The sequence below is a fragment of the Camelus ferus genome, chromosome 2 (genome assembly GCF_009834535.1).
Source record: "Camelus ferus isolate YT-003-E chromosome 2, BCGSAC_Cfer_1.0, whole genome shotgun sequence".
In the NCBI taxonomy this organism is placed as follows: Eukaryota; Metazoa; Chordata; class Mammalia; order Artiodactyla; family Camelidae; genus Camelus; species Camelus ferus.
The window spans coordinates 71569502-71591181 of record NC_045697.1 but is presented as its reverse complement, the minus strand read 5'-3'; the positions used below and the strand labels follow the sequence as shown (position 1 = coordinate 71591181).

The window sequence follows — 21680 nt, the reverse complement described above, 5'->3', positions numbered from 1 at the left end:
AACAAATTCACAGGTTTGAGGATTACGTTGTCGATATCTTTGGGGAGAGCCATTATTCTGTCTACCACAACATCTGAATACTGCTTTCAGCTCTGGTTCCTTCTCTCCCCTTCCTAAAGCCTTCTGAGGTAAGACAGACACATGTGCGTGTTTGCTTTCTGCTTCTCCTCACATAGTGTTTGTGGAATAACCCTGATTAAATAGCTTAAATGACCATTGTTTAGATTTCTCATTGAGTCAAAGCAAATGATACATTAGAAGAATTTTCTAAGAGTCAGTTAGTAGGGGGTTTCAACATTCCTTTGAGGATGCAAAGTATTAGGCAGATGCAAATTACTAGCCTTGAATTCTTAAAAGTACTCTATTACAGGCATTTTACAGTATATTTTAATCACATCTGTACTGCAGCTTTGATAATTCTGAATACGCTAACAGCCCTCATTAAGGACTTTTTTTTTTTCTAGCATTTCATTGTAGATATTTCACTTCCTGTTACCTCACCTCCAAAGACCTTGAAAGTAGCAAAACTTTCTAAATTTTTGTAATTATCAGTTGGAAATTGTGGTTGTCTATTCCATCCCTTATAAAGAAAGTTTCTAAGTGGATATATTAATAAGTCACAATATCATATTTTATGTTGCACATTTTTCTATTAAAATGACTTTCTACACACATGGCTACTTTTTTGATTAAAAAACCGGAATTGTTCCTATGGGAGGAATACCTGTCTGACATGGGTACATAAATGTGTTTGTGTGAGAATGAAACGAGTTCACTTCAGAGAGACACACAGCAGTCAAAAGGCCAAGTGCTGGAGTCAGGCTGACATGGAGTCCAAATTCAGCAAATAATTAACGTCCCTGAGCCTGGATTCCCGGCTTGCTGCATCTGGATAACACCACTTATGAAATGGGCTGTTGTGAGAATTAAATGAGATGAAGTATGTAGAGTATTTATCATAGTGCCTACACCTGTAAGCTCTAAATCAAACTTGGTTTCAACCTTCTAGAAAGTGAAATCTGCCTTCAGAGACAGTGTTTGCCAATAGGTGGGATGCAAGCCCCTGGAGACACAGAGATAGGAAGTCAGGGAGGGAAAGTCATTCCTTCAGAATACTTCCCCAATCCTGACTCCTTCAAGGATTAGATCTCAGTTTGGAGCTCCCGTGACTCCATGAACTCCAACACTCTCAAAAGGAGAGTGAACCATGTGCCCAAAGCTTCTCCTTAGCTATAACTTTTTCAAAACGATTTGATTTTCAATCTGTTTATTTGTATAGTCACTCTCTATTTGTGGCAAGTGGTAAGATTTTTCATTTATGGTAGTGATACAATGTTTTAAAATATATCATATTTAAGCTAAAAAAAATTTAGCCTAAAGAAAATTTTTTCTTAAACAAGAGGATAGGTGGTATAGCCAAAAATTGGGGAAGGTCTTATGAAAATGGCTGAAATTTGCAAAACTCTGTCCCAGGAGACTGTACTCATGACTGCATTTTGAAATGAGTAATGACTTTCTGTAACAACAGTTATGCATCAGCAGTCACCCCCAGTAGTCAGAGAAAAACACTCTTAGCTGTTCCTCACCCCTGCTAACTCGTTCTCATGACTGAATTATTGAGATCTCGGTGGGCTGAGAGGTTTTGAGTCACCTGATGCTAGAATGAAAATAAAAAGAAACAGAGTATTCAGCTTGTCCCATCCTATTTTAGTTACATACAGTTCCTGAGGGCTGGAGTCAACTTTCTGTGTATCCCCCTAGCCTAGCACAGGAGATGCAGAATGAATGAAGGAAGGATAATTACTCCTGCATAAGAATATAAAAGCATTAGCACACTCTTTGTTGACAAACATCCTCAATCCCAAATGCCTAGAAGGAACAATTTTAATTTCTGTGATGTTTTTCTTTTAAGATAAGAGATACTAGTTGAATTACCATTGTGAGCCACTTATTCTCCTGAATAATGATGTCATCATCAATATACATAATACCTCCTGGGCATCAGAGAGGTTGCATGACTTTCAAAAGGTGAAGGTCCATTAGTGACAGAGCCAGGATTTGATCCTATGCTTATCTGACATCAAGTCCAGTGCTATGAAAAAGTATTTCCTATGTTCTTAAAAAAAAATTCTTCTTTCTTTATTTTTGGTCCAATTTCGCTTTTAAAAATGTTATATACATACATACACATAAAAATATATACTCAACAGCAATACGTAAACAGGGATAAAGTCTTGGTAGTACAACGAAATAGAATTTTATGTTTCTGCCTTCTATCTTCCAAATTTTCTACAATGAAAACCATCCCCAATAAGTCTTAAAAGAGTTGATAGAGCTAACCTTGTTGTTGTTGTTGCAGGATCGATAAGCATCTTGGAAGTGTTCATTTACATCGTCAATCTTTAAAAAAAAATACAGCCAGCAACAGTAGGGCATGCTTGGCTACAGAACCCTTTCCAATGATTAACACTATACTCTTCCCACTGTATCATGGTATACTCAAGGGACTAAAGTGACTTAAGAAAATATCTGAGAACAATGGCAATATAACTTACAAAATCTTAAGAAAAATATCCAGGAAAGAGAATCATGATTTAAATGAAGGTTAAATTATAATCATGATTTTAAATAAGAGTTAAAATTTAAGCAACGTACAGCATGGTGACTAAAGGTAACACATGGTGACTATAGGGAGTGGTATTGTATAATTAAAATTGGCTAAGAGAGTATATATATATATATTAATTGAAATATAATTGACTTACATTATGTTCGTTTCAGGTGCACAACTAACTACTTGATAACTAAACAATAACAATAATTAAACTACTTGATTTTTCTGTACATTACACAGTGATCATCATGATGAGTCTAGTTACCTTCTGTCGCCATATAAAGCTAGTACAGTATTATTGACTGTATTCCCCTTGCCTGTACATTTCATCTCCATGATATTTATTTTGTAACTAAAAGTTTGTACCTCTTAATCTCTCTCACCTATTTCACTCATCCCCTTACCCCTGCTCCCCTCTGGCAACCACCTGATTCTTCTCTGTATCTATGACTCTGTTTCAGTTTTATGTTTGTTAATTTGTTTTGTTTTGTATATAAGTGAAATCACACTATATTTGTTTTCCTCGGTCTTTCTTTAGGTTAATTAAAATAATCTAGTACAGAGGATGATCTATTCTTCTGTCCAACAAATCATTGGATTTGTATTTTCTTGTCTTTTTTTGTTTTTCTTTTGTTTTAAAACATTTTACTATAAATTTATACGAGGAGAGAGCACAGTTGAAATATTTACAAATGCCACATTAAAATTACATTTGTATGGCTATTTGGTAAAGTGCATACACAAATGGTATATATATAAAAGCTACAATGTTAAACAAGTAAAACTATTAAAAGTAAACATTGAAAAATAAAAACTAGAAGTACATACATCACTTTTTTCAATTTTTTTAAGTCTTCATTATATATTTTCAATAATGTGCTTGTATTATTTTAGAAAAAAGAATAATGAAGAAAAATGATTAAACCTTCTAAATATATATGGAGGATATTAAATTTCATTTGCTTTTAGACCATAATCATACTTTTTCTCTTTGTCCCAGAAGATATTTTAATTAGCTAAATATTCTAAGTTATCACAAACGGTTATAGAAATCTTAGTAAAAATAACTAAACTTCTTGTTATCAGATTAAAAGCTAATATAATATTGAGAAATGCCTTAGAATTATCTTTGTGTAAAAGGTTCTGTGGATTTTTAAGATTTTTTTTCATAATCGAAGGCAGTTCATACGCAAACCAAATAATTGAAAGAGAAGTCAGAAACCAGGATGGTTATCTAAAGGTAGATATAAGACTCCAAGGATATTCAGAAAAAGCTTCCCCTTTACTTAGCCTTTGTCATAAACTTAATTGGCTACCCTAATGTCCCTCTTTACAGGAAGCATCTATTAATGCGCTTATCTCTGCTGAATGGATGCCAGAGGTTACCCGTTCCTTTACATAGCATCCAATCTATTTGAGTAATACAAGTCATTGTCACATTAACGTTGTTTTCCACATGGCCTGTTAAGTTAGTCAACCTCTAAGACATACAATTAATTCTCTGTTTAAATTATTTGCATTTATATCAGTTACTCTTGTTTTAAGTAGAGAAACATTTCAGCAGTAATTTATCTGGGTGACTCTCAACAGCCCATTTGTTTGGACCAAACATATGTTTCACTGACAAACATTTCTAACATAAACCTGTTTATGGCCATGTAGCCAAGTTGCTCTTAATTTTGGAATGACCTGATGAATGAAATCCCAGTAATTAAACAACAGGAGGCCACTTACACAACTTACACGATTACTGACATAGAGGCAGGTTTACACATATCTGACATGTGAAAATACCTGCAAAATTATTTGCTCAGTTAAAATGCGCACATGCTATTTAAATATCAACCTCAAAACACACACACTCCGAAATATTGTTAGAATTCCCTATGCGCTTTCCTAGTTCGATTTCATTCACACACTTCACTTTTCCTAACAGAGCATCACCTTCTAATTTTCTTCCCATTTTCTCTAGCACATCCCACAGTCAAAGGTCCCACTGAATGGTTAGAATGAATCGTAAGGGAATTAAATCAGCAAATTATGTGTGCCCTACTCAGCCTACCGATGCCATTTTCCCTACTCCCTCCCACTCACTCAAAATGTGATCAGCAAAGAATCACAACTTTATGTACACAGTGATTTGAACAGTGCTGAGGAAAACATAGTTAAAAGGAGTGCAACTAATCTCTGGCTGAAAGAACCATCCTCTCAAAAACTCTGCCATTTAACAGGGATAATAACTTTGTGCAAAGAACTTATTTTTCTACGAACGTTGAGATGACAATGCATCCCATAATTAAATGTATCTGTGAAACAATGGCTTTGAGGAAACTGAAGATACATTGTTAATTATGTGATTTCTCAGACCATTTTAATGTTGTAATATGCATATTCAAAACTTACTTCACCATAGAACACTCTCTCCCAAGGAACATACACTGTACAGAGCAATCTGGGCAACACAGTACTAAAGGAATAAAGTCCCAGAAGCGTGAACTCGGGTTTTCCAGGAATTGGCCATCAGGTAAGAGAAGTGTGAGTCACCCTTCACAACGTCCCAGGTGGCCATTCGCCTCCTCAGCTCACCTTAGCCGTGACAGCGATCACTACAGAGTATCTACTGTAAGGGACGCTGCAAGTGCTCCTAAATGTTCTTCCGTCATTTCATGGTGAGGCACAGAGAAGTCTTGTAACAGTTTCCCGAGGTCATACGACTAACTACTAGGTGATGCTTCAAACTCAGAATGAGGTACCTAAGCCTAGATTTTTATATGTACCAGATCAGAAAATTATTCTAAGAGGTCATATAACAAAATACTACATATGAACATACTCTCTAATGAATCTTCTATATTTTGCTAAGGAGAAGTGGAAATGAACTGTGTGTTAACTGCTAACTTCTCAGAAGACTGGCCCACTTAAAAGAAACAGAAAAGCTGTCCCTTTCTTTCCATAATTACAAATGCTTTCTAATACCGGTAGGTTAGTCAGTACTAGCAATTTGCTTAGGGGGACCTTTCTATTGTTCTGCTGATCCTCGAAGATCTAGCAGTGGAACACTGTATAGATTTATGCCCTATAGAGATTAAATTGCTCAGATATAGTTTAAACAATTCTGAATATGTCACTAAAGCTTTATCTATGCAACTATATCAACTGTTATATTTAACTTTGTGATGATATTAGAAAATGCCTTTATCACAGAAGTTAAGAGACTCTGAGTCAACTATACTATGGTCCAGTTTGTGTGTGTGTGTGTGTTGTTTTTATCTTGGTGGTGCAGGGGGAGGTGATAATATATGATATAGTTGTGAACAAAGACTCCTTCAACAATAAAGAAATGAAAATCAACTACATTTTTATTTTAAAAAATATGATGCCCAAACAGAATTAAATTCTCAAAGTGGGAAAAATGTTCTTTACCCACTAATTATTTTCCTTGAAGACAATACATAATTCACATATAGTACCATAGCATTTGTTTTCATAACAAATCATAGGTTTCATCAAGTTCAGTTTGTAGTGAATACCCAAAGAAACATGAATTTGGGATATTATAGTGTTTAATGTAGTGTTGAGAAAAATTAAACAGAACTGAAAGAACATTTATACGAGGCTCTCAATCCTGAGATTCCTACGTATGTGACACCAGAAGTGCAGAGAATGAGTCATGTAAACACAGTTCTTCAAATAAAAGTGAAAGTTGAATTTCAGCTTATGCTGAATGTAATAATATTTGCCATTTGCTAAACACCTGCTATGAATGCTTCAGGCACTTTATACACAGAATTAATTTAATCATCATTATGTTCCTATAAAATAGAAGTGTTACCTATTCCAGAGAAAAAGCACTGGATTTTAGAGAAGTAATCTGCTCAAAGTCACACAACAAGTAAGTGACGGATCTCCTACATGAGTCAATACAGATAAGATACAGATATCAGTACAGATAATCAATCCACAAATGTGAATACAACGTGGAGCATTAGTTATCTTTTAAAATAACATTTATCAATGTTAAATTGGGAAAATGTATAGGAAACAGGTGAGCGATTAGATTAGTTTGGTCTTTAATACAGATAAAAATTTTAATAAAGTTTAAACTGAAATTCTATATGTATATCCAAAGATCTATCTTAAATTCCTTTTAAAAGGGCATTATGGGTTTTGTTTTTTCATTTTAACATCTTCTACAGTTTAAAACAAACTAATAAAAAGTTAGATATTTTTCCTCCTCAGGTTTTTCAATGCAGAGGTCATATTTTCCAGTTAATGATTCAAGGAACTAATTTCGTGATAAAATGTTAGCTGGAAAGGCATTTCAAATGTAGAAAGTAATGCTTGTTACATTTGTTCACAGAACCAAAGTTTAACCTTTGTGAGGCTATAACATGAGTGAGTGGAAAGTTTCCAGGTTTGTCAATTGATTTAAATAACCCAAGTTATTATATATTTCTTCTGAAGCTTAGGACCTTTTATACACAGAATTTTCTACCCAGATTAATCCAATAGAATATTTAGTAGCATTTAAAGTTGATTCTCCCCAACTCAGTATAAAAATATAATGTAGTTCCAATGAAATGAAAGGCACCTTTTTGTTGGTGCAGATCCAGCAAATAGGAGGTGGCTCACAAGCCAGAAATTCTTGGGGTCCTGACACCAGTGTGTTCCAGGTGCCAACAGCTGGTTCAGTGCCTTCCTGATTCCCTAGCTTCCTGGTGGTGATAAGATAGCAGTTTCCCCACTGCCACTGCCCACCCTGTCCAGGTGGGCCAGTTAAGAAAATTATTCCTGGTGGCCCAGCCCAGACTCAAACTCCTCACATAAACTATGTAAATAGTTAAAACTTAATTCCTTATGTTTTCTTTCTACCTAAAACTGCTAGATTGTTTTCTATTAAATGCCTCTAAATTACGTGTTACACAACATCTCAAGTGTTTCATGGAAAGGAGGAGACATAGACAAAATAATCTTTAAGTGCAAGAGGAAAAATTAAAAACATAAATTATCTATTAATAGCCAAGAAAATTATGGAAAAGAAGATTTCTTGGGAGAACTTTCTTTAGCAGGTAGTGGCTTCGGAATAAACAAATACACTAGTGGAACAGAATAGAGAATTCAGAATTCTAGAATATATGAAACTTTGCTATATAGCAATGGTGGTACTTCAAGTCATTTGGAAGAGTAGGGTTCATTTAATAAAGGTTGATTTCTCAATTACCTGCCCTTATTTAAAAAAAAAAAAAAACAACTTGAGTTTCAGCCTCATGCTATACACAAAAATAAGTCCCAGGTATACTATATGCAAGTATAAAAATCAAAACCTTAGAAAAATGTAGAAAATTACATTGGTCATTTAGGAGTTCATAAGACTTCTCCAGCCAAGAAAGGAAACAGAGCTATGAAAGAAAATATAAGTATATTTGAGCCACTGAGCATTAAAATATATTCAGTGGCAACAAATACCATAATCAAAATCACTTAGATAAAGATAAATATTTGTGACATACAAGTTTAAATCTTCAATATGTAATATTAGCGTGCAAATTATTAAGACAAAAGACACAATAGAAGATGAGTAAATGATAGAAAAATACTTGTTAAATTTCAGTTAACATTAAAATAATAGTGAAATATCACTATTAAAACACTTCCTGTGGGTGGGCCTCAATGGACTGAGGGTCTCTAAACTGTGGGAGGAATTGTGAGTTATGTTAGCATTTTTATGATAGTTATCTGGTGATATTTATAAAACAGTATTTCATTTGGGAGAAATAAAATCTTTAACAGATTTCACTGGGATTTTTTTTGAAAGCTTAGAGCAGTGCTATCCAACAGAAAATATACTACAAATCACAAATACAAACCACATGTGTAATTTTAATTTTTCAACAGCTACGTTACAATAAATAAAAAGAAATAGGTGAAATCAATTACAATAGTATATTTTATTTAATTCAATAAATTCAAAATACTTTCCAGCATGCAATCAATATGAAATTACTGAGAGATTTTAAATTCTTTTTGTGCTAAATCTTTGAAAACTAGTGTGTTTTCACATTTACAGCACATTTCAATTTGAATCAGCTATATTTCAAGTGCTGAAGAGCCACATACCTAGTGGATACAGCGCTGGGCAGCACTGTGTGGTGTTTTTTGCCCATCAGCATACAGAAATTATGTAAGCTTTCACTAATCTGACATCACAGAACAAATCTGCACGCCACACTCTGGTCAGGGAATACAATTTTGAGCTCACTGTCATTTATTATCAAAATCTTCTATGACACAAGTAATACGTGACAAGAACTGTCAAAATCTGTAACCACACCAACACGCCTGAACGTATTTTTTTTTAGCCACGTTCAGTTACTTGGATTCAGACAGGAAAAAGGCAGTTGGACAGACTTATTTGGGGTTGGAGTTTTATCAAGTGGGTACGACAGAAAAAGATGGTTGGGAGTTGAAGCATATGCAAACGTGTGACTGTAATAGTGATGCATGAATTCCAATTTGGATAAAAAGGAAGAGACGATCAACAGAAAGTAAAGCTATGGAATAATCTAGCATTGAAACAAAGCTTCCATAAAAAGGAATACAAGTGATTTTCCATTAACATCCATGCGTACAGAGGGAAGGAAGTGAGGAGAGGGAAAGCGAAAGAAGCACGAGAAGAGGAGGAGGAGAGGAGGTGGAGGAGGCACCCTAGAAACAGGGAAGAGAAGGAAGAGAGGGAATGAGGCAGGATAAACACATAAGAAAATCTCTACATTAAAGTGTGTCCCTAATTTATGGAACTTGTCTCTGAAAGTTTTCATAGGAGAAAATCCCCTTTGATGAGATGCTATAAGCTTTGGAGAACAATTAAATCCTTTCCTTGATCTACATATTTTGCAGTGGCTGCTTCCTTTCTACACTCTGGCAGTCATGCTTTCAAAAGTCCCCACACAGTGTCCACATCCTCATCTCCCTCCACCCTTCCACTCCCATCCCCTCCACTAAAGCTACTTACTTTTCTCTCTAAGGGCATCTGTAAGCTTCCTGGTGCCAAATCCAGTGGCTAAATTTCAGTCCTCAATTTTATTTACCTGATCTATTCCCAGAATTTGAGCCAGTTCACCACTGCCACCTTCCCCACACATTTTATTTTTGAATTCTTGCCAATATACTCTTTTATGTCCTCCTTTTCTTTTTAGCCTCTCCTTAATGATATTAGGTAACCAATCCTGCTCTGTCAATGCTTAAATGTTTGTTTTACATAGGTCTTTATCCTGGGTCATCTTTTCTCTCTACTTAAGCTCTTTTTCTGTTACCTTATTTACTGATGCAGTTTATATTCTGTATTTCTCCCAGTTTTATATCTCTAGCCAGAACTGCCTTTATGAGCTCCAGATCATATGAAATGCTTGCTTGATATTGCTACCTGAGTATTTCTCAGACAGCCCACATATAACGTATCCAAAACTGACACTGGATATTCTCATGCCTGAACCACTTCCTACTGCTCCTTCAATCTTTTCCATTGGAGTAAATGGCAACTTTGTTTCCCTCCCAGTTTTCCATGCCACAAACCTAAGACTGATTCTTTACATCTCTTTCCCCCTCAGACTCTATATCTACTACTATACCACAAAAAGTGTGTAAGTATTAGTTCTTAATAAACATCCACTTCTCCCTGTATCTTACTGGTTGGTAAACTCAGCTGCTCAAAAACTCCCATTGTTGACCTGTTCCAATTCATTGTACAGCTCAGGTGATCATCTCTCTCTCTTTTTTTTTTTTTTTTTCCCAGTTGTAAACTCTTTATTTTCACCTTGATTGATTTAGAAGGTGATTTAGAAGAATAAGAACCTTTCATGTGATCTAAAAGTAAAAATCCAATCATGTCATGCTTCTGTTTTAAAACTCTTCAATAGCAACTCATTATACTTCAGGGACTTTTCACACAGATTTATGTAGCTTAGTTTTGGTGTACTTTTCCAGCTGCTGCTTCTACAACTCTCCCCCTTGCTCATTATAAGACTGTGAATGTAGCCTTGTCAAAAGTTGAAAAATTTTTATCATCCTGAGTCTTCTTCCTTCACCTACATCATTACACTTAATTGATCACACCTGAACTCCATTAATTAGTGCCTCTCTCCCCAGTTTAGTAAGAGCACACTGAATTCTGATCTTGTTTTCCAAGGTGATCATTAGCCTCGTTGTTAACATATCATCTGTAACTTAATGAGGATCCTAAACTTTCTACTCTATTACTAAAAAATATCTTAAGGACCAATCTCTGAAGCACAATGTTGATTACACAGTGTTCACGTTGATAGTGTGTATAAAGGTTTCACAACTGCCTGTCAGTGGTGCTACTTTTCATCATATGCCAGGGGGATTCAGATAACAGCTAGTAAAGTATGACACTTTTATATCTCCTCTTCCTCTTTTACTAAGATAAATGCCATAAGCATCCTCTCACTCTGTATGCCTCAATTTAAATACTTTTTAAAAATCTGTCAGAAACAACATGCTATAAATTTTTCAGCTATTTAAAATCATTGTATTAACAAAACATAAAGAGTATGGTTAAATTTTATAATTAATATAATTTTATAACCACATGATTCAAAACTCTAGACCTCATAACAGTGCTTAACTCTTATAATATTAACTGTTGTGTGAATTATTTCCTCATCAAATACAGAGACTTCAAGTTTAGAAACAAAAATAACTGAATGGAGTTTCTTCAAACTGCAATAATAAAGCTAGAAAACTCCAAATATTCTTACTAGGAGAACCACAAGACTTACTCGTTAGGCATCCTATTTTCAGTGTATAACAGGAAAAGATCTATTCTCAGATTGTTTAACTTTCAATGAAAGATGCATAGAAGACATCATTTTGACAATAACAATTTTCTAAGAGAGAAGAAAGAAGTTTATGGGAACAGAAGGGGCAGTTTTTGAGAAATAAAGGTATTCTAACACAAACTCTTTTTTTCTTTTTCCTCCAAAAAAGAGAAATTCAAACTAAAGAGAAAGTCATTGCAAGGATGCCACAGGCATTTCATGAACAGATAATACCAGAAAAACAACTGTAGCCAGGTCTTACATGGCCTAGAAAAGGAAAGTCAGAAACTAAGACAATCCCTCTGTCTTTCAGCCTCCTTAATTCTCTCTTCTTGTCTTCTTCCTAATTACCCATCTTGCACAGGAGTCAACTGGCTGTCATCCTCTATTGTATATCATCACACATTGACCTTCCGCTGACAACAGTCTCATTATCTCTTGTTTGAAAGGAAAGAAGGGCTTCGTTGAATCCAACAAATCTTTAAATGACAGACAACATACATCACTGGCCATTAAGCAGTCAACAGGCTGGCTGCCTTTGAAACAAGTGTCTATTCTTGGCCAAAGGGGCAGTTTCTGAAATCTGGGCTATCATCCATGGTTCTACCCATTTCACATGGGTATATGGATGGACAGGACATATTAAAGGAAGGGTCTCTGGTCTACAGGTAAGTGCCCAGAATAGTGAAAGTTCTAAACTCTTATTGAAAAGCAATGAGAAAATTAAGGAAATCATCTCCTTGATTGAAATCAAAGTAGAGTTTTGCCTCCGTTTTATCTCACTCACTTTCCCAGTAGTGACCCAGTAGTTTATGAATTGTATTAAAACTATAGTTGTCTCCTGAGATTTTTAAATTATATCAGTCTCCTAAATCTAAATAAAATGTGATTAGCCTATGTAGAAAATGCATGAATTTTAGGGATTCTTCATACAGTCACAAGAAATACTCTGTATTAGTCATTCTAGTAGCACAATTTTATAGAATCATATCACTTTGATATGATACATTTCTCCATATCTTTGATGTTGGTGTTTATCCACCCTCCACCCAATCCCCCCAAAGTTTCTTTTAACAGTTTCAAAAAGATCTTATAAGAAATGAAAGAACACAATGAGTTATTAAATGTTTTCATACAATTAGATGGAACAATATAACTTCTTGTCCAAAGTAGATATCAAGGTAATGAGATAGCCATATCATATGAATTCAAAGTAGAAACACAGTGAATGGTAGCTATTAAAAGAAGGCCAAAATTTCAAGTGTTCTGACACTATGCTGTTCTTCTGAAAGTTAGACATGATCGTACAGCTAAGCTGGAACAAAAAAGGGAATGAAAATATTGATCTTAACCAAAGGATAAGGCTTAGCCCTCAGTGTGAATCACGACCAAAAAATTTAGTCATATAGTAAATGAAATTCCAGGTCAGGAACTGTTCTTGTACTTTGCAGTATGTCTTCCTTTAAAACAGAGCACATTAAAAAATGAAACAATGGGAATTACTAATAGGGAAAAGTGGTGCAAGAACTTAAAAGAAAGGAAAATATAACACATAGTTAATATGATAAAATAAAACTTATTTTAATGACCTGGATACAAAGAAAATCTTATAAAAGACCACAAGGCAATGATGAATTACTTCTCATAATTACAAAGGGAAGTAGTCTTTCTGGATTATCTCAATGTGCAGCAGTTGGAAGCAACAAAGAAATTTCTGTCCAGCGGTAAAGGTCTAAAAGGCTCATTATTTTTCTCTGAGTGAAAAATAAATACAGGAGGGTATAATTCCATATGGTATCTGATATTTTCACCACCTGGACTGTTTCAGTGTCTGCAGTAAAACTCAGATACCATTCTTTTTATTTAAAATAGGAAAGAATTACAAGGCCATATAACAACTTATGTTTAAATAATAACTTCTGGAATGTTTGTCCTTCCTATTCTTATTTTAGAGCTGTCTCCAAAATTACTGTTAAGATATTGTACAATATATAAAGAAAGTAATAAAATAGCCACTGTAAGTTAGATGATCAGATAATAGCCATTTAAATTCTTAAAACATGTGATTTATACTTAGCAGGAATGATGCTCTTTATACTAGACTTTTTTCAACCCAGCAGTAGATGTTTTGGTAAAATAGATCCTCTATCTTCTTATAATTTGACAAAATATCCCACAGTTTTCTGTTTGATGCTTATTTATTTCACATACATTTTTTGAACTGGGTCACAATTAGTACTCTGTGATATGGGAAAATAAAACCTGCTCTCATTTTGTCCTATTAAATTCCCATTTTATTCTTCCCTGTAACTGCCCTAGCCTAATATCCTTTTAATCAGTCTATCCTTAGTTATTCTAATTGTGGATTCCTTTTTTTCCTCACCTCAGAACTATTAATCACAATATTTCCCCAAGATTAAGGTAATATCTTTCTACAGGAAGCCACACTCCCATATATTTTTTGATGGCTTCATCCTTTGAAGTTTTTCCCCAAGTCAGCATGAGCCAGTTTCTCAATAAGAACTCTATCTTTTACCTGTAAATATAACACTATTGACCAATGACCAAAGATTAAAACAATAGCTAACATGTATTAAATAATCATAATTTTCTACGGCACTCTGAAAAGCACTTCACGTGCATGTTCTCTTTTACTTCTCAAAACTATTCTTTCAAATAAATGTTGTTCTACCTACTTTTGCCTTTTTAATGAGCAAACTGAGATAATGACAGATTTATTAATCTAAGATCATGAAGCAGATAAGCAATGAAGCTGGACTGGATTTGAAGCAGTCTGAGTCCAGAATCCATCATAAGTAGGGCACGATCACCTACATTCCGTGTTCAGATAGATGTGGCCGGAAAAGTCCCTCTGCTACCCCTAGTGTAAGGCCCAGTATGCTGCTGTGTATGCCTGAAATCCTAAGCAATTAAATATTATACAATTATTCCATATTAAAGTAAAAAGGCCCTGAGAGAGCCACCTCTCTTTAAAATCTCAACAAATGTGAGCCTATCAGAATCTTTCTAACTGTTCTGCAGAAAGCAAGTTTTACCAGCCACAGAGTTAAACAAGGGTATTTTCCTGGTAGGAGAAATCTAGGTTGTTGGCTGTGTTGGAAGGCTGTAGTAAGAGTAAAAAGCTCCAAATCTTCAAGAATTTCAAGACAGAGAAGAAAGACTTCGACAAGCCATGTGCCTCACAAGCTATGTACAAGCACCTAGCCCACGGTAAGACAGATGCATTCTGCTATTAACCTAACAACTTCTCTCTCCCTTCATCAGAGGCAGCATATTACATTAATCAAAACATACACAAACTATGGGGCAGGGAATAATCTGTGCTTTAATAAATGAACAGTCCTCATTGGAGGGAGCAGTTAAAATTAAATTTAAACAAACATTAATTTTGGAATAAAGTGAAGAAAAACATTTTTCTTTTGGACATTAGTGAACAGTGACTAGTTAAGCATACACCAGACAACACAGCCTAAATGGAATTTTCATCCACTGTGCATCACTGTCACACTGTCTTACTACTGGGTATATCTTTCCTGCTTCCTTAAAAGACAAGCTGGACATTCACAGGTTGCTCGGACGGCAGAAGACACAGATGCTGTCATCACAAGCACACCATATACCGACTGCTAGGAATATATCTTCATAGGTATGAAAGTGTGCTTATCACTTTAGATTGTGTTGGCCCACTTTACACTCATATTACTACACAACTCATGGGGTGGGTGAGTAAAAGATTGGTGGTGAAGTGATGAATGAAATCTTCAAATAATTTTTTGTTATGGGACTGTGGACAAATCACTCCCTGGGTCTTATTTTTCTCAGTCTAAAATGAGGCAGTTAGACTAACTGACCCTTAATGTGTCACATTACGCCAGCGTCTACAATGCTGTAGAGACACTTGGCCAAAGCAGAGAGAGCAGTCACACAAAATAAGCTCTCCATTTACAAAAAATATTAATGGGAACTAGTTCTTTTAGAAGACTCTTCATATTTAGGAATGGCATGGGTTAATAACAAAAGCTAGCTTATTATAAGAAAAGTTTCATTACCTGAGCCAAATAAAGAGGTAAATGAAGCAAGTGATAAATACCATACTGAAAGGACCAAAGAAGATGGGGGAAGATGCACAGGAGGAACAGAAACAATCAGAGGCGGATAAAAGTTGGTTCACATCACTCTAGCGTTATTCACAATAGCAAATACCTCAAAGAATTACTTTAGTATTAAGTGAAATAAAAGTCACTTTCTGGCTAAACTGCTCCATCTAAAAGTCTGAAACAAATTATAGTTGATTCTATTCAACTAAATGGTTCAACTGAAATTACAGAAAAGTTAACCTGCTCAAGGTTCAAAAGATATGGTTGGTCTAACTACAGATGCAAGCAAAGATGCAGCCTATCAGAGCCAGAGTTTTCAAGAATGTCAATGTTCGATATTTAGAAAGTTAACATATTAAGATATCAATTCCTTTCTTGTCATTTTCCACTGTCACAAATGCACTTTCCATTTTCACGCAAAAGCAGTCTTATAAAATCTATATATGAAAACAGACACGAGCAAAGAGAAACAGCTAAAGCCATAATTTCATTTCTTTAAAAAATGCCAGTAAGCTATGAGAAATTCTACTTAGCAAATTAACAGAATTTCACTCAGATTTTCTCATTACCTATCTCAGTGTGAAAATCTCCAATAATCCTAATATCCAAGTGAAGCCTTTTTCTTTTTAATTTTCAAAACTGAACACGTTTTATACTTACTATACAATCCACAAATTCATGTGGCATACTTCAAAAAGAACTGAAAACAACTGCCTTAATTTCCATTTGACCTGTGAATGCATTTATGTCTTCAACTGAATTGACTGCTTTTCCTTTTACCAAGTTATCAAAATCTGAGTTGCAAGGAGTTTGACATAAAGTAGCCTGTCTGACTAGCAGGTCACAGGCCATCGTAGCAATTTACCGGTTCGGATTCTGTGAGACCAGCAGGTAAATGAGCAAATGGGCAGTTTTGCTACAACACGTTGACAGAATTTTTAGGCTGATGCGTAACTTAAAACACGCACATAATTTTAAAACACGTTCCAAGGTGACTTTAGAAACTACGGGAGCCTGTCCAGGGTGCTCTGGAAAGTTCCAGAAGTGGCGGCACCGGCGACGACACGCCGCCCAGACTCAGAGCGCTCCCACCTCGTCGGGTCCCGAGTCCCCCCATCCAAGAAGCCCGCGAGGGCAGCCGGCAGCCGCGGTCCCCCGCCCGACCCCGGCGCGCGGGCCTCCCTCCCGCCGCCCGACCGCGCGCGCACCCACCTGGGGGCGCTGGGCCGCGCGCGGGCCGCTCCGGGCTCCCGCCCGCCCTGCCCGGCGCTGCAGGCAGCATCGCGGCGGCTGGAGTCCCGGCCTCTCCCGACCCGAGGTTCTCCGCGAGCTGGTCTCCGGGGCCCCGACCGTCCTTCACCCGCTTCCCACCGCGGCGGCTGCGGCCGAGGTCCCGGAAACGCGGCCCGGAGGCGCGGGCCGCAGGGCCAGGGCTCGCGGCGCTGGGCGCCCTGCGGAAGTGAAACTGCCCAGGGGCTTGCTCCGGCCTCCTTTTCAGGCGACTTCGGTGTCTCCTCTCTCTGGTCCCTTTCCCGCCTCACCTTTTCACTTAGGAGATTTTTAGAGCTAGGTTACCTGTGCCTGAAGCCCTCCTTGTCCTGTTGGGCGGCTTCCACTCTGCCCCCGCTTCCAGGAGGAAATAGGGCCACCAGAAGTAGACACTTGCTGGAAAAGGGGACTAAGAGATCTACATACATAGATACAGATGTGTAAGGAAAGACAGTGTTAAAAGTGTAGATGTAGACACACAGACACATAGTAGGGACAGTTGTTTGTTTTGATATTGCATTTTGACCATTTTAGGCCGGATTCATAAATTATAAATTGATTTTAAAATCCTATGTGAAGTTTATTTCCTACTCCTGCTCCAAGTTAGAACTGGGCCTTAAAAAAAAAAAATCTAAATAGGTCCTTTGTTTGCTTGTTTGCTTTAAAGACTGAGAAATACTCAAGAGTTTCCCCCAGAGCCTTAAAACAAATGCCTGTTCCTCTCTCAAGGATCTCTCAATTAGTAATTTACCTTCTCAAGTTAAAAACGTTTTTGAAGTTCAATTTGAAGATCACGGCTAAATGCCCCCTCCTTCTTTTTAGAAAAGAACAAAAATGGGAAGGTTGTGTATTGACTATCTCAGTTTTTTTTAGGAATGGCATACATATCAAGTATCAAAATATCAAAATGTTAACTTTTTTTCATGTAACTGCACTTGCTTTATATATTATACCATAATGAAGTAAACTTGGAGAAATATGTGAAATGTCAGCAAACTATTTTAGATATATTTATCCACTTTCCAGTAGTGCCTTCCACCTCATTATTAACTTTAAGTTGATTTCCTGTATTTGAAATAATGGAGCAAAAATTTTATCTAATTAATGAAATAATATCATATTGACAAGTTTATTGTCTTCTACAAATGCCTGTTTACAAAGACACCTCAGTACAATAAGGTGAAGATAGAGGGTTTGTATTGCAGGGTACATGTAAACTCTTGGTTAGTTATTTTCAGGAATTCAGTTCTTAAGAAAGTATAAATTTCTTAAACCAATACATTGGGGAGACAATGTCCTAACTGATGCGTTTGTATATAAATACTTTCTCCATATATATTCTTCACAAAATATACTTTGACCAAGATTTTGAGGAGCAAGAGACATACACATTCCAGGTTCTGCTCCCCAGTTAAGTGTCCATATATTCAAAGGCATCCCAGTTTGTTCTACGGAAATACAAAATGCTCATTTCCTCCCTGCACAAAAAGATTTGCTAAGATTAGTCTTCAGATAGAAAATTATATCAGTCACGTGTATGGAGCAGTCTTCCTGCATGAAGAGCCCTGGACTGGAAGTCAGAGGCAGAGGCTGCCGTCTTGACTCCCCACCTTGCTCACTGGGCAACCTGGGCAATTCTCAGTATTTCTGATCTTTGCATGATCTCAGCTAAATGAGGACATTGGAATAATTATAGTCAAGTCTCTGCCAGCTATACAATATTATGACACTGTCTCCTCTAATACACATAGAATAAGATTTGCGACACACAGGAAAATTAGATTTTCAGATGCTCACTTCCACAATTTATATCACTATGATCCTGGTAAATGGAAAAATAAAAACAAAAATGTGTTTAAAATTATGGGCTGTTTTTTTTAAACTACTTTATTGAATAAGACTTTGTGCTAGAATATCTAAAAGTCTTCTACCAAAGTTCAAAAATTATTCTATTTTGTTCTGTTTCAGGTACTGAATGAGAACACAACTCTTTTTTTTAAAGTAATGAGCCAACAGTTTAGCCCCCTTACTTACTTGTTTATTCCTTTATTTTATTACTGTTGCTATTAACAGCTACTCTGTTTTAAGTTTTCTATATGGCAACCAGTATGTAAGTGTTTCACAATGTTCATGTCTCTTGGTTCTCAAAACAATGTGGCTTTAACCAAATTTCACAAATGAGGAATCTGGGTTTTAGAAGTTTAAAGTGCCAGAGCTGGAATTCAATCCCAGACCTGACCCCATAGTCTTCCCTCTTAGTTAGACTCTCCTCTACCTTCTAAGGTCACATAAAGTCATTGCTAAAAATTACGCAGACGTCATAGGCAAGGTTATACATATACATATCAAAAAATCGCCTTTGTTTTCCTACTCATGTTCGCAGAGAGCAGAAACCTCATAGAAATGAACATCTATATCCTTAAAAATAGATGTGAACTGTACTCATAATTCATACAATATTGGTGCTTTTTGGTTGAGGATAGGTAGACACTGTTTTCACAAAGAAAGGAAAATGTGTGGTGATCACATACACAGAGGTGGTAACTGAGTCGTCCATGTATTTTTAACTTTGCCAATGCATTTATGAACAGATATTTTAGAAACGTTTTCACTCATTTTGGTCTTGTTCCTCAGTGTCAAACACATCTTTTGTCACAGCTGACTTTATTTTTCCCCTAGTTTCTCTCCTAAGGAAATGATACTGTCTGAAATGCTGGGTTACCTCTTGGTTCATGTTTGTTCTTGGGAAAGAGGCACTTAGCAATTCTTACACTGAGATGCTTTTTCAGTTAGAATGCTACCAGCAGCGTGTAATCGCAGGTTTCTGATTTTTTCCTCTGTTACAGAATGACAAAAAAAATGCGAGCCACAGTTGGTTTCTAGTTTCTCAATATATTAAACTCTTGGATCCACTGACTTCTTCTCTTGCATTCTTTTTTCTAGCAGCACATTGACAACCTCAATATTATCACCCCACTCAGTAGAGATTATAAGAGCCTCACGCTGACTCGATGTTCCAATAACTGGACGGCTGAGGCTGTTGGCTGTTGCCCTGTTGCAGCTGCCATGGCTAATTCCTTGTGCCCTTGCAGACTGGATGCTTTTGCTAATTCTGTTGGCTTTATTTCGACTTTTAGATTCTAGATTCCTTTAGAGACCAAAACTAGTTCTTTCCTGAAGTGGCAATCTATTGTAAAAGTGAAAAAGTATTTTGCTTCTTCCTGGCTATTTATTATCAGAGAATTTTTCCTTTGAAGAAGATGTCCAGATATTTAGACACTGAATTATATTATTCTCATAGTGGGTTATTATACTTCTTGTTTTCTAGTTTGAAATGAGGCCACATACTAGAAAGGTGTGAAGGGATTTCCCAGCAATAATACTTTTTGTTGTTGCTACTGAGGCTTTCTTCATTTCTTATCCTTCCTTGCATTTAACTGAATTCTTTAATCCTAATCTGTGTGATGGGTCCCTTAAAGAGGTCCACATCTTAATCCCTAGAATCTCTGTGTTTATTACGTCACGTTACACGGAAGGTGGAATTCAGTTAAGGACACTGAGATGGGAAGAGTATCTGAATTATCCTGGTGAGCCCAATGTAATCACAAAGGCACTTATAAGATGGCGGCAGGAAAGTCAGAGAGGAGACACGATGAGGCAGCAGAGGTTGGAGCAGTGTGCTCTGAATGTGGCGGAAGGGGCCGCAAGCTAAGCAAGGTAGGCAGCCTCTGGGAGCTGGAAAAGGCACGGAAATGGACTCCCCCGGCAGAGCCTCCGGAAGGCGCCAGCCCTGCCGACACCTGACTTTTAGCTTAGGACGGCTGATTTTGAATTTCTGACCTCCAGCACTGTGGGATAATAAATTTGTGTTGTTTTAAGCCACTAAGTTGTGGTAATTTTTACACTAGCAATAGGAAACTGACACCAACTTAAGGTGATAAGTCGAGTGTTTGGGGATATTTATTAATAAGGAAAAGAATTTATATTCTTCTAAATAAACATATATTAGAGAACATTCAGTTCCCTTTAGCATTAAGTTGCTAAGTCCCCATGGAGTAATATTGCATTGTTAATTGGTAGTTGTGTTAACTCTTTGATATTCCTCCCTGCAGGGCTGTTTGCATTATGCTCTTGCTTCTGTTCTCTGGTGGTTGCATAGATGTGCTGAATCTTCACTTTTCTACTCAACTGAGGATGACTTGTGGAACTAACCAAGTTTTCTGATCATACTATAGCTGACACCACCCACCCCACCACCTCCATGCCCAGCCTGTGCTAACAAATGAAAAGTGAGTTTGCTGGAATAGAGCTTCCTTAGTAGATCTGAGTTTTAACAACCAATACTATAAAAATGTTTAAATGTCAAGAAATCTAAAATTCTCCATTTCTATTTTTGGTTATGTTGTCTATCTTTGAGAACACTGGTAATCTGCTTCCATTTTTACCCTATAATTATTGATTAGATAGGGGTTTCAGCCCCACTCCCTACCCAACTCATACTGTTTTCCTCAGCACCCAACTCACCAAGGTCTCTCGATAGCTGAACCTGTTGGCTTCAATCTACAGGACTGACAAAAAGAGATATTGCTCCTCATGATTTCATTATTTATTTATTCATTCATTTCAAGGGATTTTAATAAGTGCTTACCATATGCAAGACACAGTGCTGGGCACTGGACATATAGTGATGAAAAGATACAGCCCTTGCTTCCAAAAAGCCTTCTAGACATTCTGCTTCATTTTTTGTGGAGAATTGTGCAGGATAAATTAATACTAAATGGTTCTATGGTAATTGAAAAATACCACTGGGCATTAGATGGGTCAAGAATATTCTTGTAAATA

The 21680-nt window shown here is 36.5% G+C and overlaps 1 protein-coding gene and 1 long non-coding RNA gene across 2 annotated transcripts in view; both read right to left on the bottom strand.

Moving 5' to 3' along the window:
- BANK1 (B cell scaffold protein with ankyrin repeats 1) overlaps window positions 1-21680 on the bottom strand; it is a 382288-nt gene that overhangs the window by 260605 nt on the left and 100003 nt on the right.
- Window positions 2770-16542, bottom strand: LOC116657575. The gene is made up of 3 exons (XR_004312733.1): window positions 16532-16542; window positions 10725-10731; window positions 2770-2980 (listed from the first exon to the last, which is right to left on the bottom strand). It is a non-coding gene; the product is annotated as an uncharacterized LOC116657575 (long non-coding RNA).